Source organism: Nycticebus coucang, chromosome 4, assembly GCF_027406575.1.
Source record: "Nycticebus coucang isolate mNycCou1 chromosome 4, mNycCou1.pri, whole genome shotgun sequence".
In the NCBI taxonomy this organism is placed as follows: domain Eukaryota; kingdom Metazoa; phylum Chordata; class Mammalia; order Primates; family Lorisidae; genus Nycticebus; species Nycticebus coucang.
The window spans coordinates 140,919,768-140,946,093 of record NC_069783.1 but is presented as its reverse complement, the minus strand read 5'-3'; the positions used below and the strand labels follow the sequence as shown (position 1 = coordinate 140,946,093).

The following is a 26,326-nucleotide window of genomic DNA, read 5'->3' as shown; positions in this document are numbered from 1 at the left end:
AGGAGACATTTGACAGTCTGATCTAGCTGCCATGTCCCATCTCTGAATTCAAGGATATTTGGGCAGGGAAAACAGATCTCTGAGGTCTATTTTGGTACTTTCTGACTTCAATGCTGAAACTACTACTGTTAAACCTTTCTCTGATCAATAAATAGTTGTTCAGAATACTGCTCCAAGGCATATGTTAGTTTAAGGACAGTCCAGGCTAAGTTAGGAAAAGAGTATACGAAAGGGGCTAGGGTGGTATCAGTTACTTCATTAGGGACAGAAAAGCCAAACTCTTTAATTCTGTGTGTTTTGCTATTTCAGTTGTGTTTCAAGGCCACAGGTTTATTGATTTCACAAATATTCCCCTAATCTGTGCCATGCCCTGGAGCGTGTACTTGCCCTCATGAAGCTTTGAGTTGGATAGAGATGATCATTCTAGTCACCACTCTTCCCCTGTCTGACAGTTTCTTCTTAAAAAGGAAAAGGGTCCTCCCAGGAAAGCACTGAAGTTTACAGACAGGGAAACAGGTAAGGCCAGCTTGAAGATTAAAAAGTGAGTCAGCAGTAGAGAAACCAGATTTCAGCCTTTCCCTCTGAGACAACACGGTCACCAAACTCACCTAGACAGGCTCTTTCAAGTCAGTTCAATAACTATGAAAAAATAAGCTGTGATCTTCTTCAGGCTCAGCATGAAATTCAGAACAAAGGGGGCAATGGGAGTACTAATAGAAAATAGATAGGCACTATGGGCCAGACACTATGTCAAGAGCTTTAAATTTAGTCCTCACAATAAACTGTGAAGAAGGTTTTAATAATATCATGAATTTACAGATGAGGAAACTGAAGCCCAGAGAGGTCAAGGCATTTGTTTGGACTCACACAACTAGAAAATGGTAGTACCAAAACTCTCCCCACCGTGAGGTCATATATGTTCCACACTGTCCAGCAAGACAACTCCTCCTCTATGAATAAAGCCCTGTCAGAAATACACATGCTGTGTGTAATCTTCTGGACTTCAGACCCCTAGATAAAAGAGCCCACGTGGAGACTCCCGAGGGAGTTCTTCAGTTCTTTCCCCCTTCCAGAAGCTCTGGAGCTTTTTACTTTTTCTATATTCCTTTCTAACTTCTAATAAAAGTCCTATCTTACCACTGGGGGAAAAAAAAAGAAAGAAAGAAATACACATGCTGTAGGCTAAAGGGCATGTGAAATGAGTTGCCATGTAGCTCTGCAGAGTCCCTTGGATGTTGAATTATAGGATCACTTTAGGGCTAGTCCATTAGTATGGATACAGGGAATGTCAGGTTTGGCCATGTGCCTCAAGAAAGCCTGTCTGAGTGAGCCTGCCAAGTTACAGGCCTCTTAGGATTTGGATAAAAATGGATCCATTTCTATCAAAATGGATTAGTTTTTATCAATCTCCAATTAATCTCCTGAGGTCCCCTAGCAATTAAAAGCCTCAAAATGTAAAGAAATTCAAGGCAGACAAATGCCACATACAAATGTTCTTTTATCAGTACTGAGTGGCACCTCATTCTAGCATCAGGTGTTTGTCCTCAACTAATCTACAGGCAGTAATGTGTGGAAAGATCTGCCAAGAAGGCTCAGCACCTGTGGTTCAAGCAGCTAAGATGCCAGCCACATACACCTGAGCCGGCAGGTTTGCATCCAGCCTGGGCCCGCCAAACAACAATGACAGCTGCAACCAAAAAATAGCCGGGCGTTGTGGCAGGCGCCTGTAGTCCCAGCTACTGGGGAGGCAGAGGCAGGAGAATCACTTGAGCCCAGGAGTTGAAGGTTGCTGTAAGCTATGATGCTACGGCACTCTACCCAGGGCAATAGCTTGAGGCTCTGTCTCAAAAAAAAAAAAAAAAATCTGCAAAAAAAAGGAAAGTTCCTCTAGATTTGAGGCAAAAAATAATAATAAGCCAGGCACAGTGGCTCACGCCTGTAATCCTAGCACTTTGAGAGGCTGAGGCGGGTGGACAGCTTGAGCTCATGAGTTCCAGACAAGCCTGAGCAAAAGCAAGACCCCGTCTCTACTAAAAATAGAAAAACTGAGACAGGAGGATTGCTTGAGCCCAAGAGTTGGAGGTTGCTGTGAGCTATGATGTCATAGCACTCTACCAAGGGCAATGGAGTGAGACTGTCTCAAAAAAAAAAAAGAGGAACTAGAGACACTGAGAGAGAAGTGACTTACCCAAGGCCAAAACAAGAACATATGTTCAGAAGTCTGTGAGACCCCTTTACCTGACTAAAGGCAAGGATTTGTAAGGAAAAGGAGATGAGGTCAGGATGGATGAGATTCAATGCCAGGTTATGTCAGACTCTGCCAGCAGAAGATCCAGCACTCATCTCAGATAACAAGCAAGTCTCCTGCTGACAAGCATTCAACACTGATGATCACTCCTTCTACCCTGAAACACCTTCCTTCCTTTGGACTCCAGGATGCCACACTCTCTGCTTTCCCTCCTACCCCACTGCCCATGCCTTCTCAGTCCTGTTTATTCCTCCTCTTCCTCTTTTCCTTTAACACCACGGCTCAGGCCTGGTCCTCTTCTATTTTCCATCTATACTATTTCCCTTTTAGGTGATCCCATCCAAGATCACAGCTTTTTTTTTTTTTTGTAGGGACAGAGTCTCACTTTATCACCCTCAGTAGAGTGCCATGGCCTCACACAGCTCACAACAACCTCCAACTCCTGGGCTTAGGCGATTCTCTTGCCTCAGCCTCCTGAGTAAGCTGGGACTATAGGCACCTGCCACGATGCCTGGCTATTTTTTTGTTGCAGTTTGGCCAGGGCAGGGTTTGAACCTGCCACCCTCAGTATATGGGACCAGCGCCCTACCCACTGAGCCACAGGTGCCGCCCCAAGATCACAGCTTTAAGTAACATCCACATGCTGACAACTCACAACTTTACATTCCTAGTCCCAATCTCTCCCCTGAACTCCCAGCACATATATCCAAACTGTCTACTGACATCTCCACTTGAATGTCTATACGACTAATAGGCATTCAAACCTAACATAAAACAGACCTCTTGCTTCCTTCCCCTTCCTACTGTCTAATCCTGCAGTCTTCACCATCTACTTACTGCCAACACTATCTTTAACAGGTTCTTTTTCTTTTCTTTTTTTGAGACAGAGTCTCATGCTGTTGCCCTGGGTAGAGTGCCATTGTATCATAGCTCACAGCAACCTCAAATTCTTGGCCTTAAGCAATTCTCCTGCCTCAGCCTCCCAAGTAGCTGGGACTACAAGCGCCTGCTACCACACCCAGTTATTCTCTGGTTGTAGTTGTCATTGTTGTTTGGCAGGCCTGGGCTGCATTCAAATCTACTAGGTCCAGTGTGTGTAGCTGGCACCCTGGGGGCTGAGCTACAGGCGACAAGCCTCTTTAACAGGTTCTTAAAAATCTCAGCCTAATTTAAATTTTTTTTTTGAGACAGAGTCTTGGTACATCGCCCTTGGTAGAGTACCATGACATCACAGCTCACAGCAACTTTCAACTCTTGGGCTTAAGCGATTCTCTTGCTTTAGCCTCCCAAGTAGCTGGGACTACAGGCGCCCGCCACAATGCTCAGCTATTTTTTGGTTGCAGTTGTCATTGTTGTTTAGCTGGCCTGAGCTGGGTTTGAACCCATCAGCCTCAGTGTATGTGCTTGACGCAGTAACCACTATGCTATGGGTGCTGAGTCAACCTCAGAGTTTCTTTTTTTTTTTTTTTTGTGGAGACAGAGTCTCACTTTATGGCCCTCCATAGAGTGCCGTGGCCTCACACAGCTCACAGCAACCTCCAACTCCTGGGCTTAAGCGATTCTCTTGCCTCAGCTTCCCAAGTAGCTGGGACTACAGGCGCCCGCCACAACGCCCGGCTATTTTTTGGTTTTGCAGTTTGGCCGGGGCCGGCCTCGGTATATGGGGCCGGCGTCTTATTGACTGAGTCACAGGCGCCGCCCAACCTCAGAGTTTCTTAACAGCGTATTCTTCCTCATATCCCACATCTAAGCTATAAGCAAACCCTATTGAGTTTACTTTCAAAATGAATCTAGAATCCAGGAGCAGCTTCTCCCCAGCTCCATCACTACCACCTGGCCCTAGGCCACCATCACCTCCATTGAGATTGCTACTAACACTGCTCCCCCAACAACCCACTTTAGCAACAGCGAGAATGATCCTATTATAGTCTAAGTCAGACAGTGGCATCCCGCTGCTCAAAATCCTCCAACAATTCCCTGTCTCACTCACAATAAAAGCCAAAGTCCCTACCATGGCCTCATGTCCCACAAAGCCCTGGATGAAATGATACACTTCCTCACCATTGGCATTATCCTTTGAACTCTTCTCCCCATCACTACCTCAGCTACAGCTACACAGGCCTCTTTGCTGACCCTTGAACACAACAGGCATGTTTCTACCCCAGGGCCTTTGCATATTGCTAGGAAGGCTTTTCCAGGTATCCTATGGCTCAGTCCCTCACCTCTTTTAAGTCTTGGCTCAAATGTCACCTTCTCATTGAGGACTTCTCTGACCACTTATTTTTGTCAGAGACAGGTTCTCACTCTGTCACCCAGGCTGGAATGCAGTGGCATGATCATAACTCATTGTAGCCTCGAACTCCTGAGCTCAAAAAAGTCCAAACAGCTGGGACTAATTTTTTTTTCCCCATTTTTTAAAAGATGGGATCTAGCTATGTTGCCCAGGCTGGTCTTGAACTTCTGGTCTCAAATGATTCTCCCACCTCAGCCTCCCAAGTCCCTGGGATTACAGGTATAAGCCACCATACCAGCACTGACCACGTCATTAAAAATTGTGTACACCCCCTCCATCAATCCCTACTACTTCCCAACCCTCTTTCCTCCTCTTTTCCCCACTCAAAGCACTTTTTATCTACACACTATAAAATGTACTATTATTGGCTCGACACTTAAGTGGCTAAGGTGCCAGCCACATACACCTGAGCTGGCGGGTTCGGATCCAGCCAGGGCCCGCCAAACAACAATGACAGCTGCAACCAAAAAAAAAAACAAAGAAACAGCCAGGCGTGTGGCCGGTGCCTATAGTCCCAGCTACTTGGAAGGCAGAGGCAGGAGAATTTGCTTGAGCCCAGGAGTAGGAGGTTGCTGTGAGCTGTGATGCCACAGCACTCTACCCAGGGCGACAGTTTGAGGCTCTTTCTCAAAAAAAGTACTATTATCGTCTATTTTTTCTCCCTCCATAATGTAAATTCCATGCTGGCAAGGATTTTGTCCATCTTGTTCCCTACTGTATTCCTAACTCCTAGACTGTATTTGGTAAACAGCAGGTATTCAATAAATAGTTGAATGACTACTGCTCAACTCCTTTCTTAGAGAAATTCTGTATTTTGTAAACCAACTTCTGCTAGAGAGCAGCTTCTCAATGTTCCATCCACTGGGTTCGCCTGAATCACAGATACATTTGCTCCACTGTTTTTACTGTACTAAAATAGAAATGCCAAGACCAGGCTTGGTGGCCCATGCCTATAATCTCAGCACTCTGGGAGACCAAGGCAGGTAGACTGCTTGAGCTCAGGAGTTGGAGACCAGCCTGAGCAAGAGTGAGATCTCTTCTCTACTGAAAATAGAAAAACTTGGCTTGGTGCCTGTAGCTCAGCAGCTAGGGCACCAGCCACATGCACTGGACCCGGTGGGTTTGAATACAGCCTGGGCCAACTACAACCAAAAAATAGCTGGGCATTGTGGCGGGTGCCTATAGTCCCAGCTACTTGGGAGGCTGAGGCAAGAGAATCGCTTAAGCTCAAGAGTTTGAAGTTGCGGGCAGCGCCTGTGGCTCAGTGAGCAGGGCGCCGGCCCCATATACCGAGGGTGGCGGGTTCAAACCCAGCCCCGGCCAAACTGCAACAAAAAAATAGCCGGGCATTGTGGCGGGCGCCTGTAATCCCAGCTACTCGGGAGGCTGAGGCAGGAGAATCGCCTAAGCCCAGGAGTTGGAGGTTGCTGTGAGCTGTGTGACGCCACGGCACTCTACCGAGGGCAATAAAGTGAAACTCTGTCTCTACAAAAAAAAAAAAAAAAAAAAAAAAAAAGAGTTTGAAGTTGCTGTGAACTGTGACACCACAACACACTACAGAGGATGACAAAGTGAGACTCTGTCTCAAAAAAAAGGAAAAAGAGGGTGGTACCTGTGGCTCAGTCGGTAAGGTGCCGGCCCCATATACCAAGGGTGGCGGGTTCAAACCCGGCCCCGGCCGAACTGCAACCAAAAAATAGCCGGGCGTTGTGGCAGGCGCCTGTAGTCCCAGCTACTCGGGAGGCTGAGGCAAGAGAATAGCTTAAGCCCAGGAGTTGGAGGTTGCTGTGAGCTGTATGATGCCACGGCACTCTACCAAGGGCCATAAAGTGAAACTCTGTCTCTACAAAAAAAAGGAAAAAGAAAATAGAAAAACTAGCCAGGCATTATGGCAGGTGCCTTGTACTCCTAGCTAATTGGGAGGCTAAAGAGGAGGCTCACTTAAGCCTAGGAGTTTGAGGTTGCTGTGAGCTATGATGCTGCCATGGCACTCTACCTAGGGGGACAGAGTGACACTGTCTCAGAAAAAAAAAAAAAAAAAAAGAGGGCGGCGCCTGTGGCTCATTCAGTGGGGCGCCGGCCCCACATACCGAGGGTGGCGGGTTCAAACCCAGCCCGGCTGAACTGCAAACCAAAAAATAGCCGGACGTTGTGGCGGGCGCCTGTAGTCCCAGCTACTCGGGAGGCTGAGGCAAGAGAATCGCTTCAGCCCAGGAGTTGGAGGTTGTTGTGAGCTGTGTGATGCCATGGCACTCTACCGAGGGCGATAAAGTGAGACTCTGTCTCTACAAAAAAAAAAAAGGCCAGGTGTGGTGGCTCATGCCTGTAATCCCAGCACTTGGGAGGCCAAGGCAGGTGCATTGCTTGAGCTCACAGGTTTGAGACCAGCCTGAGCCAGAGTGAGACTCCGACTCTAAAAAAAAAAATTAGCCAGGGGCGGCTCCTGTGGCTCAGCGGGTAGGGCGCCGGTCCCATATGCCGGAGGTGGCGGGTTCAAACCCAGCCCCGGCCAAAAAAAAAAAAAAATTAGCCAGGACTTGTGACAGGCACCTATAGTCACAGCTACTTGGGAGGCTGAGGCAAGAGAATTACTTAAGCCAGGAATTTGAGGTTGCTGTGAGCTATGATGCCACAGCACTCTACCAAGGGTGACAAAATGAGACTTTGTCTCAAAAAGAAAGAAAATGCCAGACATCCAGACATCCAGCCCATTTACAGCCAATACATGCAAGGCAAGTAAATAAATGATGAGAGAAGAAAGGGCAAGGGTAGGAGGTCATGTGGCTACATCTCCAGTGAGCCCAGGTCCCCGGGCATCAGCTCAGAGAGTGACAGAGCTATGGGAGGCAGGAACTCTGACACAGGCTGTGACTTGAGCATGGCCAAGCCCTTGCCCCTAGGCCTCCAGGCCCTCTGTGTTCCTCTGACTGCCAGGCTCTTCATTGCCTCTGCACTTGCTGACCCTTCTGCCTAGATTATCCTCTCCTGGATACTCCAATTTATCCTTCAAATCTCAGCTTAGATGACCTCACTTCAAAGACACCTTCCCTACATGCACTACCTTCAAGTACTTCTCTGGCCACATGCCCCAGTGTTCTTACTCAACCATTTACTGAGCATATTCCATGTACCAGCAGTTGTTCTACATCAGTGGTTCTTAACCAGTGGGTCGAGACCCACAGGAACTGTATTAAAGGGTCACAGCATCAGGAAGGTTAAGAACCACTGTTCTACATGCTGGGGAAATAGCAGTGAATGAAATAGACAAAAATACTTTCCTTCATGAAGCTTACATCCTAAAGAGGGACAGAGATCATAAATAAGACAAATAAGTAAAATGCACACTGTCTTAGATAAGTGATTAAGTGCTATGGAGGAAAAAAGAGCAGGGAAGGAAGACTGGGGTAGGAGAAAGAGGGAGTTTGAAATTTAACTAATGTGAACACAGAAGGCCTCTTTGAGAAGGTGACAGACGACGTCATCTGGGGAAGAGCCTGCTAGGCAAAAGAATAGCCAATGCAAATGTAGAAGTGTGCCTGGCATGTCTGAGGAATAGCAGGGAGGTAAACGTGGCTGAGGGAACAGTAAGGATACCATGGGTCATAAATCAGAGGAAAATGAAGGGGTCTTTAGATTAAAGATGAGGATTCTGGCTTTAACTCTGAGTGAGCTGGAAGCCACTGGAGGGTTTTGTGCCAAATGTCCTGAGATCTGACTTACATTTTAATAGGCTTTGGGTATGTTACGTGTTTTGTTTCCCTCATGGCTTGGTTTTTCTAATCATTGCATTTATTTTCTTTTTCTTTTTTGTCTTCTCTCCCGTTAGAATGAAGTAAACAACCCAAAGGCAGAAACTACATCTTGTTCACCTATTAGCACAGCCCAGCACCAGGCAACCAGCAGGCCTCAATAAATACTGAAGGTATGAGTGAACACTGTACTTATGAAGTCTGTGTTCTCAGTGTCTCAGCACCTGGCCACCCAATACTTAGAGATGCTATCCTGAAATTTTGTTATTCCATTCTCAATATGCTTAAGATACTAAAAGCAAGAAGGGAGCAAAAACCATCGCCCTTCCACATCTAGTCCTGCACAGAACCCAGCTATTGTGCTGAAAATGAACATTAAAGATTTAGTTTTAACCTTTTTTTTTTGAGACTGAGTCTCATTTTGTCACCCTCAGTAGAGTGCTATGGCATCATACTACAGAAACCTCAAACTCTTGGGCTCAAGTGACCCTCTTGCCTCAGCCTCCCGAGTAGCTGGGACTACAGGCACCTGCCTCAGCGTCTGGCTAGTTTTTCTATTTTTAGTAGTGATGAGGTCTCACTCTTGCTCAAGCTGGTCTCAAACTCCTGAGCTCAGGCAATACCCAGCACCAACCCCCACCTCAACCTGGCCTGCCAGAGTGCTAGGATTACAGGCGTGAGGTTTTAAACTTTTTGAAACCTCACTTCCAAATCTATCATCTTCCAACTCAAGAGTCCACACAAGAGGCAGACAGTAACCTAGAGAGTCAGTGACTAAGGCATCCTGGTATTGATGAACTCTGAGCCTTCTGCAGTCTACCAGCCATTAATTTACCTAGAAGAGGCCTCCCAACTTCAGGGAGACCTTCCTGAAGGAGGTAAGAGGTCAAGCCAAAGGCTAAACACTCAAAGAGCATGAGGACTGGGAGTACAGAACTACTACCACGTCCCTCCACAGCTCTACCATGTAACAGGAGATAATCTAAGAATAAAGGGTTGGAAAGGGAAGGTGGGCAGGTATAAAAGGAGCTCTCCTAGGTTCTACAAGACACAGCAGACACAGTCACACCACAACTGTAAAATGGGAACTACAATGTTACATACCTGAGGGATCTGTGAGGCTAAAACAAGTCAATACAGACAAAGTATATGTTAGCCACTATTACTACTACCCAGGGAGAAGTTTACCACCTCCCTGCTCCCACCAAACTCCCAGGTCTTGGAGCACTCTGGTTGCTCACTGGTGGTACCAAGTGAAGTTTAAAAGTAGTCAATCCCACTTCTGATCAGATTTTTCCGTCTTCACAAAGTGACATGAGGATGGATAGGAGATCACCTAGAAAATGCTTTGAATTCCTTAGGAGTCAAGCAATCCTAACAATTCAATACAATATTTGTTCATTCACCGAACATATACTGAGCACCAACTGTGTGCCAGACGTCTCACTAGGTGCTGGAGACACAGTTAAAACAAGTCCTTGCCGGGCAGCGCCTGTGGCTCCGTGAGTAGGGTGCCAGTCCCATATACTGAGGGTGGTGGGTTCAAACCCGACCCCAGCCAAAATGCAACAACAACAAAAAATAAAAATAGAATAAAATAGTGAAAAAACAAAACAAAACACAAGTCCTTGCCAAGGTTTAAGAGTATATTGACTTAGAACACAGCCAAGTAAACACAATCACAACCCTCTATGATTACCGCTACAGGACCATCAAGGAGGAACATCTAGCTCAGGCCTGCAATGTGGGGTGGCAACCAGATGAGAAGCACCAAGCAGTAGTCTAGCAAAGGTGTGGGGGGAGCACAAAATGGGTTTGAGCAAAGGGAACAGCACAAAGCAAAGACTGAGAGGTGTAAAGATTGGGGACTGCAGAACTGGCAAGCAGCTGAGTTCGACTGGAGCTTGGGAGAATGTGGAAGCATGGAGTAGAAGAGATAAGGAAAGAGAGCCAGACAGAGATCAGAGTTCAAAAGGCCTTGAAAGTCAGGCTAAGGAATGTGAGTTTTAGCCTGAGGGCAACTGAAAATCACTGGTGGATTTTCTTTTTTTTTTGTAGAGACAGAGTCTCACTGTACTGCCCTCGGGTAGAGTGCCGTGGCGTCACACGGCTCACAGCAACCTCTTAACTCTTGGGCTTACGCGATTCTCCTGCCTCAGCCTCCCGAGCAGCTGGGACTACAGGCGCCCGCCACAACGCCCGGCTATTTTTTGGTTGCAGTTTGGCCGGGGCCGGGTTTGAACCCGCCACCCTCGGCATATGGGGCTGGCGCCCTACTCACTGAGCCACAGGCGCCGCCCGCACTGGTGGATTTTCAAGCAGGATTTTTTTTAAGGATTCCCAGATTCCCCAACTGTTCAGTTGATATTTTCTCTCTCTAGTATTTGTTCCTTTCTGTGTCAAGAGATACAAGAAAAATCATTTCTGGACTGTGATATCAATGACCTATCTTAGGCAAAGAGACTTGTTCAGAAAAAAGAAACATCTTCAGAACTGTTGCCCCTTAACTTTCAAAACCCATACCCAAGTCATGCTTGTTTACTGTCAGCAAATCATACTTTGGTGCCAGACAGAGTGAGGGATTGGGGAGACGTGGGCGGGGGGGGTTGGGGGAGAGGATTCAGGAAGTGAGCAGTTAAGACACACAACACTTTCAGAGAATGACTAGAAAAAGAGGAAGTCCATACCCAGAGCCAGTAGAACCAACAGACTAAAGGTGTTCTGAACTACTTTTTTTTTTTTGGTAGAGACAGAGTTTCACTTTATGGCCCTTGGTAGAGTGCCGTGGCCTCACACAGCTCACAGCAACCTCCAACTCCTGGGCTTAAGCGATTCTCCTGCCTCAGCCTCCCGAGTAGCTGGGACTACAGGCGCTCGCCACAACGCCCAGCTATTTTTTGGTTGAAGTTCAGCCGGGGCCGGGTTTGAACCCGCCACCCTCGGTATATGGGGCCGGCGCCTTACCGACTGAGCCACAGGCGCTGCCCATGTTCTGAACTACTTTTAAGAAGTGAAACAAGAAGGGTAGAAGTCTTGAGTACATGAAGGCCTCTATTTGCAGAAGGAAATAACATCCCTCAAGCCAGGGCTGACAGCATTCTTCACAGGCCCCAAGCAGGCTTCAACTGGCTTAATGTAGAAGCACCCACAATAAGCTCTGCACAAATCAGGGTTGGGGAGAAGGAAGGAGTGATATTATTTTAGAGCTGTGGCAAAGGAGGCCATGCTTAAGCAAATTATCCAGGTCATACTTCTGGGAAGCTGCTGAGCTGGGTCAAATCCAAGGCTGACCGACAGGGCGTCAGGCAGTACTCTTTCCATTATACCTCTAAACCCTTCAAGTACCTCAGTATGAAGCATCTGCTCAACTCACACTCAATACACATTCTTTGAGTACTGAAGCTGCTTCTCATGACAGTTTCTAAGAGGTCAGATGAGACTGGTGGCCTTGACTCAGGAAAGGGAGCCAAAGGCTCTGAGCTCTGCTAATGTTCCTATCATCTGTGACAAGTCCCTTCATCTCAAATCCTCCCTTGGAAGGACAGGGATAAGGTGACACTATTAAGTTTCTGTGAAGTCAATGGAACAGGAGGAACAAATTCATAGAGTTAAGAAAAAAAAAAAGGTACTTCAGAAGCATGTGGAAACCTTCGCAAGTTCATTAAGACTTATAACACCCACCAGAGAGGAGGAAGGTGATAGGCCTTTCTTGTGCTGTCAAGGAAACTAAGGCAGAATTAGAGTAAGTGAATGTCTACAAAGGAATAAGACTCATACTCCAAGAGCAAAGCCCTCCAGCCACCAAACCATCTCCTTATCTCCTTATCTACCAGGCAAAATATGCTCTCCCCAGCAAGAGGTCATGGGGCCTGCACATTTCTCAGAAAAGCAAAGACCCTTCCTTTGGGTACTTTCTTCCCGAGTAAAGAGCCCAAACATCCTGTAGGGGTCATGTGGTTCCTCTCTCCTCACACTGAAAGAAATGCAGATCGACCACTCTCAAGAGAGGTTCTGGATATTCTTCAATTAGCTTCACGGATAACCCGTTTTGTGCCTCATAGTTTCTTATCTGTCAGGAAAATCTTAAACTCTAGCCCTGCAAGGTAAATCACTTATAGCAACAGCCTGCAGGATTGTTTCATGCTAGAGAAAGTGAATCAAATGCCCTTTATGGAAATCGAACAAGAAGCAATAAGGTTATACATATTGACATAGACTCAAATAAATACAACAGCAGCTAAAAATATTAAGTAGCCCCTACATCTCAACGCTGCTCTAGCCACTCCTTTGTCTCTGCACTTCTTGGGTCCCTGAAAGCAAGGGTAGGAGCCCTGGCCCTGCCTCTGCTACTAAACTGACCTTGCATGTGTGATTTAACCTTTCTGGGCCTCAGGGTTCTTGTCGATAAAATGGGGATAACAAAAGTAGCCACCTCACAAGGGTTGCTGTTAGGCTTAAATGTGGCATTCTAACTAAGTAAAGTGTTTAGCACAGGGACTCAATAACCAACCAGGGAAGAGAGCATCTTCCTCGGTGTATTTTAGCATTATTACAGGTGTTCCCATTCAATTTGTCCCTGAGGCTCAAACAGGGAAATCAAGCACAAGCCTATCTGGGAGCAGGTGGCACGGGCGTTGCTTGACTTTTTTTTTTTTTTTTTGAACCTAGGCAAAGAGGTAAGGCCTTGAACAAGGAGGCCTCAGGATGGCCACATTAAGTGTGAGGTGGGAAATCATAGCCCAAAGAGTTTTTCCTCGGGGCAGGGGCGGGCTCCGCGGGGCCTAAGTCTAGGAGTCTCTGGGCGGGTACTCCAACAGGGGCTGCGGAATTGAGGTGGCCAGGGAACCGGCGGCCGCCAAACGGACGTGAATGAATGAACCCGCAGCGTTTCCGCCTCATCCGGGCCGGGGACGCAGGTCGCGCCCCACTAGCGCAGCGTCCTCTTCATGACCTCTGACCCGGCAAACACCTCACCTCAGACCCCCGCCCCGACTCCCTGCCCCACTTCTTCTCCTGACTCGCGGGGCTCCCTGCTTCCTCACCCGCAGGTCCGAACGGCTCCCAGCGCTAGGGCTCGGTTCGACTCGGCAGCAAAACGTCCGCGGCCTTCTCCTCCCGCTCTCCCGGTGCGTCTGTGCTGCCTGCCGCTCCGAGCCCCGCGGCTGTTACCTGCCGGGCGGAAGTGAGCTGCCCGCGCGCGCGGGCACTTCCGGTGGACGCACGGCCTGGGGGCGGGATCAAGGGTACAACCCGGACGGGGGAAGTTCTTCTGGGGCGGGGCCCGCCGGTGTTAACCCCTCCGCGACCGCGGCGCTACTCCGCGGCTGTCATGCCGCCGAGGACTTGGGAAAGCTAGCCAGTCAACTGCTAAGTAATCTAGCGTTGATAGAGCCGGAAAAGGTCTTGGAGACTTTGAAGTCCATCTCCTTTTATGTTATGGACGGAAGTACTGAGCCTCTGAGAGGGGCAGAGTTTTGCTCAAGGTCACTCATCTAATGAATGGAAGAGTCAAAACAGAGCTAAGTCTAGTCAATTGCTAGACTGAAAGCTAGTTTGCTAGTTTGAAGCCAGATTGCTTCGGTGCAGCCTTTTGGGAATTCTATGTCCTAGAAGAAAACGTCAGACTCTCCCAGGGACTTTTATGCAGGGGGAATTTCACCAGGTCCTATTTCCCCTGTTGTTGGGTCTGTCAGGACCTCAATTGCTGTAGCCACCTCACTCATGACTCCTGGTACTATTAATTTTTTCCTCCTTTTCTGATTATCCCCTTCAAAACATTATATAATCTCTACTTTTTTTGAGACAGAGTCTCACTATGTCGCCCTCAGTAAAGTGCTGTAGCATTCCAGCTCACAGCAACCTCAAACTCTTGGGTTCAAGCAATTCTATTGCCTCAGCCTCCCAGGTAGCTGGGACTACAGGGGCCTGCCACGACAGCGCCCGGCTATTTTTTTTAGAGACAGGGTCTCCCTCTTGCTAAGGTTGGTCTAGAACTTTTGAGCTCAGGAAATACACCCGCCTCAGCCTCCCAAGTGCTAGGATTACAGGCGTGAGCCACCGTGCCCAGCTAATCTCTACTTCTTAAATGTTTTACTGAACAAATAATATTTGCTTTGAAGAGAAATGGAATAGATTAGCAAAAAGAAATATAAAAAATCTTCTGCAATCCCAAGCCCTGAGACAATCACTTTTCATGTTTTAATGAGTATCTTTCTAGACTAGAAATATTATTTGGTATTTTTAACTCACCAAGATATTGGTAAAATTTTCCCAAAATAATAAATACAATTCTACTTGTTGCTTTCCGGTATCTATGTAGTATTCCATTGTATGGATGCTACTGCTTTTCTCAAAAACAATCCCCTAAGGTTATACATTTAGGTTGTTATCAAGCTTTTTTGATATTATAAAAATTATTAATAAATAAGCATGCATAGTCAAGTCTGCATGTCTTATCTAATTAGATATTGTTTTCATGTTTAATGACATAATATTAAATATATAATAATTTTATATATTTAATCAGGCTCAAACCCTTTAAACATTTTTATTTTAAAATAATTATAGATTTATAGGAAATTGTAAAAGTAGTACAAAAATAGAGTCCTATGTGCCCTTCATCCAGCTTCCCTGAATGGTGACATTTTATATACCTGTAGTATAATATCCAGACTAGAAAATTGGCATAGCTAAAATATTATTATCTAAATGGCAAACCTTATTCCGTTTTAAAATCCTTTTTTGCAGTAGGTAGGGAACAAATAGAATAACTGTTTTGGAGGGGGGCTTCCACAACAGAAATTTACTTTCTCACAGTTCTGGAGGCTGGAAGTCTAAGAACAAGGTACCAATAGGATTGGTTGCCTCTGAGGCCTCTCTCCTTGGCTTGCAGGTGGCCACCCTCTTGCTCCATCTGTGCATGACCTAGAATCATTTTATATGTATGTAACATGCTCCATGTGCTATGCACAGCTGTTTGGAGAGGAACTGCCTTTCCCTCATGGTAAGTGTTGGTAAATGCCTTCAGCCTCACTAGAAAACAAAATTTCATTGGTAATATAGCATGGAAAGAGAAAGAAGAATTATCCAACAAAACATACCAACAAACCTAAATGTACCAAGCTATTAGGTAGGGGCTATTTTAAGTTCCATTTCACTTGGGGTAGGGAGACTGAAACTCTGAGAGCTTACATCAAACACATTAAGTGGCATAGAGGGCCTCATCCTCGAATCCCCCAGCTCTTATCAACCTCACCCATTCATCTAAAATAGATTTGTCACTCCTACCTGCACCTGTCATATTGAGGATACAACAGTAAACAAGGTGTGGCACAATCCCTCCTTGTGGCTCACTGTTGAGTATGGAACAAAGACAAATATAAGAACAGGGTGGCGCCTGTGGCTCAAGGAGTAGGGTGCTGGCCCCATATACTGGAGGTGGTGGGTTTAAACCTGGCCCCAGCCAAAAACTGCAAAAAACAAAACAAAAAAACCAAAAACAAATATAAGAACAATTATAACTCTGAGTGATCAGAAAGAACAGGGATGCACAGGAGACTCAGGCACCAAACTTAACCTAGCAAAGTCAGGGAAAGCTTCCTGGAAGAAGTGACATCCAGCCTGAACTTTGAAGGATGAGGATACTACTAATCATAGTTACGATGAACCAGGCACTATGTGAGGCTTTTCTACATATTAACTTACTGAACTCTCCCAATAATTTGAGGTTCCATGACTATCTCCAAATAGAGGTGAGAAAAAGCCCAGTGGGCAGACTGATTTCTCTCTTCTACACCCTCAAGGTTCTGGACCTTCTCTCCCATAGCTCAGCATACACAGCTCAATGCCAAAGACTAGATAATTACTGCCTGCAGGGTTGGGAGACAGAAAGGGGGAAGAAAGCCTCTAAGGGTACTCCCCTGGAGTTTGTGTGACCTGCTCTGGGCCTCTGAGACCCCAGGCCCAGGAGGATCTCTTTGCCCCAGGATGGGTGAGGCAGAGCCAATGATAGCCACGCCCACATGGAGAGAGAAAGAGAGCTGACTTCCCCCAATAATAACACCCTTACTAACAACATCATCTCTTGGTTGGAGACAGAAGCTTTTAAACTTTTCTGAAGCCCTATTCATTTCCTACCCTGCCCTATTGAGCTGGATGATGACATTGGACAGGGCTGTCCCCCTCTTTGGGCCTGCATTTCTCCTCCCTGAGAACTCTGCCTCTTCCATGAGCCAAGCATCATTTTCTGCCCTTGACATCCGTCAATTCATTTAACTCTCACAGTTCTCAAGAGGTGGGTGTTATGATAACCCTATTTTATGGATAAGGACATGGAAGCCCTGAGAACCTGAGAGACTTTTATAACTTCACATGGCAAGCAGTGGGTGGAGCTGGGAGTCAAGGCCAGGGCTGATGACTGCAGGGTCGGTGCTTTCCCCCTCTTCACATCCCTACCTACCTTCTGAGGTTTCATCCAATCAAAAGGAGGAGTTGTTCCCACAGTGTTGTGGAATGACGCAGGACCTGTCGCTGGTGCTGTGCAACCTTCAGTGAGGCCCTTCCTATTTCGGATTTCCAGAATCCCAGAGCACAGTCCTTACCCTATTCCAGGGGTTCTCAAACTACCGCCCGCTGGCCACATGCGGCCAGCTGAGGACATTGATCCGGCCCTCCAGGCGTTTTTGCACCGCTGCCTGTCCTGCTACAGTGCGCATGTGTGGAATGTGTGCGGCACTCTCGGACTCCCCTCCTCTCTGTCTCAGGACTAACTGATGCACACTTGCATCACTTGTTACGACTAGCAGTGACAAATATGGAACCAGACATTGACCATCTCATTAGCCAAAAGCAGGCCTATAGTTCCCATTGAAATACTGGTAAGTTTGTTGATTTAACTTTAGTTGTTCTTCATTTTAAATATTGTATTTGTTCCCATTTTGTTTTTATAATTCAAAATAAGATATGTGCAGTGTGCATAGGAATTTGTTCATAGTTTTTTTTTTAAACTATAGTCTGGCCCTCCAACGGTGTGAGGGACAGTGAACTGGCCCCCTGTTTAAAAAGTTTGAGGACCCCTGCCCTATCCCATGATGGGTGCATAAGAAGTGTATGCTGAACAAATTAAGTGTTCTTTCCCTTTGTGTCCACCAGAGGGCCCACAGGAACCATTAACCGCCACCCTTCCTTCAAACAAACACTGCATAGGCTCCGCAGTGCGCCTTTCTATAATCCCGAGCTTTCTAGACTACTCTTCTTACGTGATTACTATGCCTCTACTCCAGTCTTGGCTTGCTGGTTTTTATTGTTTTTATCCTAAAAATCTGTAAAAGTTGCCTCAGATCCTTTCTGGAAGGAGGCAGGAGGTGACTTGCTAACGCCACCAGCCCTGCACCTGCTGAGAGCAGGAAGCTGCATCCTTCCTGTCCAGGCCAGGCCCTGCACAACCGCTAGGGTAGAGGGGCCTCAGTACACTCTTCCTGGTCTTCCCAGGAGCAAAATTCTGCTTAGCCTCCCTGCCCCTGGCTCTACCACCATAGGCTGCCTCTTTGTTATTATTATTATTATTATGGTGGGGGAGGGAGTCTTGCTATGTTGGCCAGCCTTAATTAAACCCTCTGGTCCCAAGCATCCTCCCCAGTAGCCGGGACTATAGACATAGGCTACCTCTTGAAGGGGTCTGCGCTCTTAAGTGCCCCTGAGCTAAACTATCCTCCACTGATATAATCAAAAGGCAGTCTCTGAACTGCCACCTAGGCTCAAATCCCCAGCTGTAGAACCTAAATTTCCAGTCTGGAAAGTGGAGCTTGCGATGGTTTGACTGTGTCCTTCCCAAAAGTATTTGTTGGACGCAACCCCCATTGCAGTAAGTGTTGGGAGGTGGGGTCTAATGAGAACAGTTTAAGTCCTTAGGGCTTCACCCTCAAAAATGGATTAATGTCACTAGGTTCAGTGGCTCACACCTGTAATGGTAGCACTCTGGGAGGCCAAGGCAGGTGGATTGTTTAAACTCAGGAGTTCAAGACCAGCCTGAGCAAGAACTCTACCAGAAATAGAAAAAATTAGGTGGGTGTTGTGGCAGGGGTCTGTAGTCCTAGCTACTCTGGAGGCTCAGGCAAAAGGATTGCTTGAGCCCAAGAGTTTGAGGTTCCTGTGAGCTAGGATGATGCCACAACACTCAACCCCAGGGTGACAGAATGAGTGAGACTTTGTCTCAAAAAAAGAATGGATTAATGTTTATAAAAGGTCTCAGGGCTTCCAGTCAGATCTCTTGCTCTCTCTCACCCTCTTGACTTCCGCCCTGGGATTACAAAACAAGGCCCTCACCAGATGCTCACCAAATGCAGGCCCTGCATCCCGGGACTTCTCTCAACCTCAAGAAATGTGAGCCAAATAAATTTCTGTTTATTACAAATTACCCAGAGCCAGGTATTCTGTTATAGCAACACAAAATAGATTAAGATAAGCTGATTGCACTACCTTGAAAGGTTGTAAAGAGATTAAACTGTAGAATTTGTGTACAGTGCTTGGCACCCATAAACCCTCCTTATCTGGGAGCTACTCCATGATTAATATTAGTGCAACTCAGCCACTTCAAGATCAAAACCATTAATACAATACCGTTAAGAAAACTATAGATTACCCTCAATGAATCCCCAACAATAAAAAATAAATAAATAAAGTTAATCTTTACCTCAAAAAAAAACTATAGATGTGGTTCGGTGCTTGTGACTCAAGCTGCTAAGGTGCCAGCCACATACACCTGAGCTGGATAGTTTGAATTCAGCCCAGCCTGCCAAACAACAATGACGGCTGTGACCAAAAAATAGCCAGTCGTTGTGGCGGGCGCCTATAGTGCCAGCTACTTGGGAGGCGGAGGCAGGAGAATGGTTGAGCCCAGGAGTTAGAGGTTGCTGTGAGCTGTGATGCCACGGCACTCTACCCAGGGCAACACCTTGAGGTTCTGTCTCAAAAAAAAAAAAAGGGGGTGGGGCCTTAGTGTGTGTCACACTTCATGGGTGCAAGACATGATTGCAAGAGGGACTTCACCTAACAATTGCAATCAGTGTAACTGGCTTATTGTACCCTCAATGAATCCCCAACAATAAAAAAAAAAAAAAAAAAAAACCTGAAAAAAAAAAAAAAAAGAAAGAAAACTATAGACATTATTCAAATTTTGCCAGTTTTCTTGCTCACTTCTGTTTCAGGATCCGATCCTTGATGCCCATTGCATTTCCTCATCATGTCTCCATAGTCTCCGTCTTAGTCCATTTTATGCTGCTGTAACAGAACACCACAGGCTTGGGAATCTATAATGAATAGAAAGGTATTTGGCCTGGAGCGGCACCTATGGCTCAGTGAGTAGGGCGCTGGCCCCATATACCGAGGGTGGCAGGTTCGAACCCGGCCCCGGCCAAACTGCAACAAAAAAACTATCCGGGGTGGCGCCTGTGGCTCAGAGGACTAGGGCACCGGCCCCATATGCCGAAGGTGGCAGGTTCAAACCCAGCCCTGGCCAAAAAAAAAAAAACTATCCGGGCGTTGTGGTGGGCACCTGTAGTCCCAGCTACTTGGGAGGCTGAGGCAAGAGAATCACCTAAGCCCAAGAGCTGGAGGTTGCTGTGAGCTGTGACGCCATAGCACTCTACCTAGGATGACAAAGTGAGACTCTGTCTCTAAAAAAATAAAAAAAGAAATGTATTTGGCTTATGTTTCAGAAGGCTGAGAAGTACAAAACTTGGGGGCTGCATTTGGTAAGGGACTTCTTACTGCATCATAACGAGAGAGGATACCCAGAAAAAGTGAGGTCCAAGAGAACAGATGTCTTCTCAAGGAGACCCCAAGGATACACCTGTGAGGTCCTCCCTGTGGTGACTCAGCTCTTAAGAATTTGTGGAGGGGCGGCGCCTGTGGCTCAGCGGGTAGGGTGCCGGCCCCATATGCCGAGGGTGGTGCGTTCAAACCCGGCCCTGGCCAAACTGCAACAAAAAAAATAGGCGGGTGTTGTGGCAGGCACCTGTAGTCCCAGCTACTTGGGAGGCTGAGGCAAGAGAATCGCCTAAGCCCAGGAGTTGGAGGTTGCTGTGAGCTGTGTGATGCCACGGCACTCTACCAAGGGTGATAAAGTGAGACTCTGTCTCTACAAAAAAAAAAAAAAGAATTTGTAGAAACTTAACTTTCTGGGACCTGAAAACTAACGCTTATTTCCACTTCTGTATAAGCCCGCAGTTCTTTTTTTGTTTGTTTGGTTGCAGTTTGGCCTGGGCTGGGTTTGAACCAGCCACCTTCGGTATATGGGGCTGGTGCCCTACTCACTGAGCCACAGGCACCACCCAAGCCTGTGGTTCTGCAAAAGCTGGAGCCCACTTCTCCAGCTTGATTCAGACTGACCAATGAGAAAGCTACCCATGGGCTAGAACTTTTGGGGGATAAAAAGAAGACTGAGCCAGTCAGGGAGTGTGGCCATTTTGAATTCTTCGGCACCATTGCTCCACCGGCTGAAATAAAGCCCTTTCTCATTAAAACATGGTGTTTGGGTGCTCTTTCTCTCCGTTGGGCCTTGTCTTCTTGCAACAATAACATGGCAAAAGGCATAACACGGGCAAGAGAGCAAAAGGAAGAGATTAAATGTGTAGCTTCAAGCCTTGAGGGTGCAGTTCTCAGGACCTAAATACTTCTCATTAGGTCTTACCTCCCAACACGGTCCGATTAAAAATTAAGTTTCTAACACATGATCTTTGAGCGGAGGACCCATTCAAATCATAGCAGTTTCTTCTGGTCTGTGTCAATTTTATGCATTATGTATTTTTGGCAGTACCACAAAAGTGATGTGCCCTTCTTAGCGCACATTAAGGGATACATAATATGTGATTTCTTTTTTTTTTTTTTTGTAGAGACAGAGTCTCATTGTACCGCCCTCTGGTAGAGTGCCGTGGCATCACACGGCTCACAGCAACCTCCACGATTCTCTTGCCTCAGCCTCCCGAGCAGCTGGGACTACAGGCGCCTGCCACAACGCCCGGCTATTTTTTTGTTGCAGTTTGGCCGGGGCTGGGTTTGAACCCACCACCCTTGGCATATGGGGCCGGCGCCCTACTCACTGAGCCACAGGCGCCGCCCGTGATTTCTTTTTTTTTGAGACAGAGCCTCAAGCTGTTGCCCTGGGTAGAGTGATATGGCATCGTAGTTCACAGCAACCTCAAACTCCTGGGCTCAAGTGAGTCTCCTGTCTCGGCCTCCCAAGTAGCTGGGACTACAGGCACCCGCCACAACACCCGCCTATTTTTTGGTTGCACCTGTTGTTGTTTGGTGGGCCTGGGCTGGATTCGAACCCACCAGCTCAGGTGTATGTGGCTGGCGCCTTAGCCACTTGAGCCACAGGCGCCGAGCCATAATATGTGATTTCTTATTATATATATTAACATCTGGATACTTTATGGACATGCCTCTTGTGTGTGTGTATGTATCTTATTACTGGTAATGTCAAATATTGTCACTTTGTTGAGGTGGTGTCTGCCATGTTTCTCCAGTGTAAAGTTATTCTTTTTTATTTTTTGAGACAGAGCCTCAAGCTGTCGCCCTAGGTAGAGTGCCACGGCATCACAGCTCACAGCAACCTCCAACTCCTGGGCTCGAGCGAGTCTCCTGCCTCTGCCTCCCAAGTAGCTGGGACCACAGGCACCCGCCACAACGCCCAGCTATTTTTTAGTTGCAGCCGTCATTGTTGTTTGGTGGGCCCAGGCTGGATTCGGACCCGCCAGCTCAGGTGAGCCAGCCGCTTGAGCCACGGCACCGAGCCGTAAAGTTATTCTTTTTGCTTTGTAACTGATAAATATCTTGTGTTAAATATACTGGGAGACTACAAAATATCCTTTCCTTATCATCGTTTCGCCCACTAATTTTAGTGAGTCTTCACTACACCAGCTATGATGGTGTGGTTTGCCTAATGATGATTTTCTATTTCCCTCATCCCTTCTACATTTTCACTCCCAAACCCTTATATTCCCAGCCAGCCTTAACCCACATGCTGATTTCTTTTTTGAACTCAGCCAGCTCACACCCAAGAGAATAAAGGCCACGTTGCCCAAACAGAACCTGGACTCTGTTTCCTTTTATTCATGTCTTGGAATAACTTCTCACATATGAATTCATGAATATTTTATTCTGAGTTATAATCCAACTCTATCATTACTTTTTCTTTCTTTTTTTTTTTAGAGACAGAGTCTCACTTTATTGCCCTCAGTAGAGTGCTGTGATGTCACAGCTCACAGCAACCTCCAGCTCTTGGGCTTAGGTGATTCTCTTGCCTCAGCCCCCCGAGTAGCTGGGACTACAGGCGCCTGCCACAACGCCCGGCTATGTTTTGTTGTAGTTTGGCTGGGGCTGGGTTTGAACCTGCCACCCTTGGTACATGGGGCCAACGCCCTACCCACTGAACCACAGGTGCCACCCTCATTATTTTTTTCACTCTTATTTGTTCCAGCTTTGGGCATTGAGAATTTCTTCTAGTTGCCTCCTTTCAACAAGTTTTCATCATTTATTTTAAGTATTTCCAGATTTATCTTCAGTAGGAAGTACAGAAGTTCCAGGTTCATCTTGTATACTTCCTGCCCCAGCACTGGAACCAACGCTTTTTCCAAATAGCTCTGCTTTAATTTTTCTCAGAGAATGATATTTAGAAACCAAGATCTGGGTTGGGTGTGGTGGCTCACACCTATACTCCTAGCACTCTGGGAGGCTGAGGCAAGGTAGCTTGTTTGGCCTCAGGAGTTTGAGACCAGCCTGAACAAGAGCAAGACCCTCTCTCTACTAAAAATAGAAAACTAGCTGGGCATTGTGGTGGGCGCTTGTAGTCCCAGCTACTTGGGAGGCTGAGGCAAGAGGATCACTTGAGTTTGAGGTTGCTGTGAGCTATGACACCAGAGCACTCTACCTAGGGCAACAAAGTGAGACTCTGTTTCAGGGAAAAAAAAAAAAAACAAGTCCTGAGGGCTTGATGTGCTCATTGCTATGAATATTATTGCTTCTAGGCCTTTTGGATGGACAGAGGTGAATCTGTAAAACATAAAACCATTTGACTAAATTTTTATTGAAATAAATTAAAATGTAGAAACAAAACTAAAAACCTCTAAAGGGTTGTTAAGGAATTCTGTATCCTGCTAAGCTAAGCTTTAAAATTGACAGAGAAATCAAATCTTTTACTGATATGCAAACATTGAGGAAATTTGCCACAACAAGACCATCTCTACAGGAAATACTTCAACCTGTTCTATATACACTGACCATCACAATGGACTACCAGCACAGTAAACACCCAGAAATTAAAGGACAGAACCTAGCTTCCACAATGATGCAAAAGATAAAACTAAGCAATGGACTGTCACAAAATAAGACGAATAGAATGCTACCACACTTATCAATTCTCTCAATAAATGTGTTTTATTATTATTATTATTTTTTTAGACAGAACCTCAAGCTGTCACCCTGAGTAGAGTGCTGTGGCATCACAGCTCATAGCAACCTCCAACTCCTGGGCTCAAGCAATTCTCCTGCCTCTCCCTCCCAAGTAGCTGACTACAGGCACCTGCCACAACGCCCAGCTATTTTTTGGTTGCAACCATCATTGTTGTTTGGTGGGCCCAGGCTGGATTCAAACCCGCCAGCTCAGGTGTATATGGCTGGTGCCTTAGCCTCATGAGCCACAGGCACCAAGCCGATAAATGTTAATGGCTTGAATTCCCCACTGAAGAGGCATAGACTGGCTGATTGGATTAAAAAACACAAGCCATTCATCTGCTGTCTGCAGGAAACACATCTAGCCTCAAAAGAGAAATTAAAACTCAGAGTTAAGGGTTGGAAGACAATTTTTCAGGCAAATGGAATTCAGATGAAAAGAGGAGTTGCAATCTTATTTTCAGATACAAGTGAATTTAAAGTAACCAAAGTAAAAAAAAGACAAGGATGGACACTTCATATTGGTCAAGGGAATAATACAACAAGAAGACATTTCAATTCCAAACATTTATGCACCCCAGATTCCTGAAACAGACCTTACTTAGTCTGAGCAATATGATATCCTACAACACCATAATAACAGAGAACTTTAACACTCCTCTTACAGAGCTGGACAGATCCTCTAAACAGAAATTAAACAAAGATATAAGGCACTTAAATAAGACCCTAGAACAACTGTGTTTGATAGCTGTATTTAGAACACTCCATTCCAAAGCTAAAGAATAGACATTCTTCTCATCAGCCCATGGAACATTCTCCAAAATTGATCATATCCTAGGACACAAAACAACCCTCAACAGAATCAAACGAATTGAAATTTTACCTTGTATGTTCTCAGATCACAAGGCATTAAAGGTGGAACTCAACTCCAACAAAAATGTTCAACCCCACACAAAGGCATGGAAATTAAACAACCTTATGCTGAATGAGTTGGGTGCAGGAAGTGATAAAAGAGGAAATCATTAACTTCCTTGAGCATAACAATGAAGATACAAGATACCAAAACCTGTGGGATACAGCAAAAGCAGTTCTGAGAGGAAAATTTATCACTTTAGATGCCCGTATCTAAAAAACAGAAAGAGAGCACATCAACAAACTCACAAGCCATCATATGGAATTGGAAAAAGAACAATCTAAACCTAAACCCAGCAGAAGAAAAGAAATACCCAAAATTAAATCAGAGATTAATGAAATTAAAACAAAAGAATCATTCAGAAAATTAACAAAACAAGGAGTTGGTTTTTGAAAAAATAAATAAAACAGATAAACCTTTGCCCAGACTAACTAGAAATAAGAAACTAAAATCTGTAGTAACTTCAATCAGAACTGATAAAGGAGAAATAACAACTGATGCCCCAGAAATACAAGAGATCATCTCTGAATACTACCAGAAACTCTATGCCCAGAAATTTGACAATGTGAAAGAAATGGGTCAATATTTGGAATCACACCCTCTCCCTAGACTTAGCCAGGAAGAAACAGAGCTCCTGAACAGACCAATTTTAAGCAGTGAAATCAAAGAAACAATAAAAAATCTCCCAACAAAAAAATGCCCTGGTTAGGATGGCTTCACACCAGAATTCTATCAAACCTTCAAAGAAAGACCTTATTCCCATACTGCCGAAATTATTCCAAAAAATTGAGGAGGAAGAAATCTTCCCCAATGCATCCTACGAAGCAAACATAACTTTGATACCAAACCAGAAAAAGACCCCACTAAAAAAAGAACTTTAGACCAATTTCACTAATGAATATAAATGCAAAAATTCTCAACAAAATCCTAGCCAATAGATTATAGCTTCTTATCAAAAAAGTCACATGGGTGGTGCCTGTGGCTCAAGGAGTAGGGCATGGGCCCCACATAATGTAGGTGGTGGGTTCAAACCTGGCCTGAGCAAAAAAAACCTGCAAAAAAGTCACATCATGATCAAGTAGGTTTCAACCCAGGGACGCAAGGCTGGTTTAACATACGCAAGTCAATAAATGTTATTCACCTTATCAACAGAAGCAAAAACAAAGACCATATGATCCTCTCAATAGATGAAGAAAAAGCATTTGATAAAATCCAGCATCCTTTTCTAATTAAACCACTGAAGAGTATAGCATAGGTGGCACATTTCTTAAACTGATTGAAGCTATCTATGAGAAACCCACAGCTAATATTTTACTGAATGGAGTAAAATAGAAAGCTTTTCCACTTAGAACTGGAACCAGACAAGGTTGTCCTCTATTACCACTATTATTCAACATAGTGCTGGAAGTTCTAACCAATACAATCAGGCAAGACAAGGAAATAAAGGGCATCCAAATGGGAGTGAGCAGAGGTCAAACTCTCCCTCTTTGCTGATGATATGATCTTATACTTAGAAAGCCCCAAAGACTCAACCACAAGACTCCTGGAAGTCATCAAAAAATACAGTGATGTCTCAGGATATAAAATCAATGTCCACAAGTCAGAGGCCTTTGTATAAGGCAATAACAGCCAAGATGAGAAGCTAATTAAGGACACAATCCCCTTCACAGAAG

The 26,326-nt window shown here is 45.7% G+C and overlaps 1 protein-coding gene across 4 annotated transcripts in view; it reads right to left on the bottom strand.

The window, feature by feature from the left end:
• AP1B1 (adaptor related protein complex 1 subunit beta 1) overlaps positions 1-16,969 on the bottom strand; it is a 77,180-nt gene extending 60,211 nt beyond the window's left edge. Inside the window, exon 1 of one of the 4 annotated variants that reach the window (XM_053587956.1) lies at positions 16,749-16,969. The gene's annotated coding sequence lies outside the window, so the exon portion shown is untranslated. Of the gene's footprint in view, positions 1-13,332; positions 13,509-16,748 lie in introns of those variants that run through there. The other 3 variants (XM_053587954.1, XM_053587957.1, XM_053587955.1) reach the window with 3 other exon arrangements.
• Between the last annotated feature and the right edge of the window lie 9,357 nt (positions 16,970-26,326).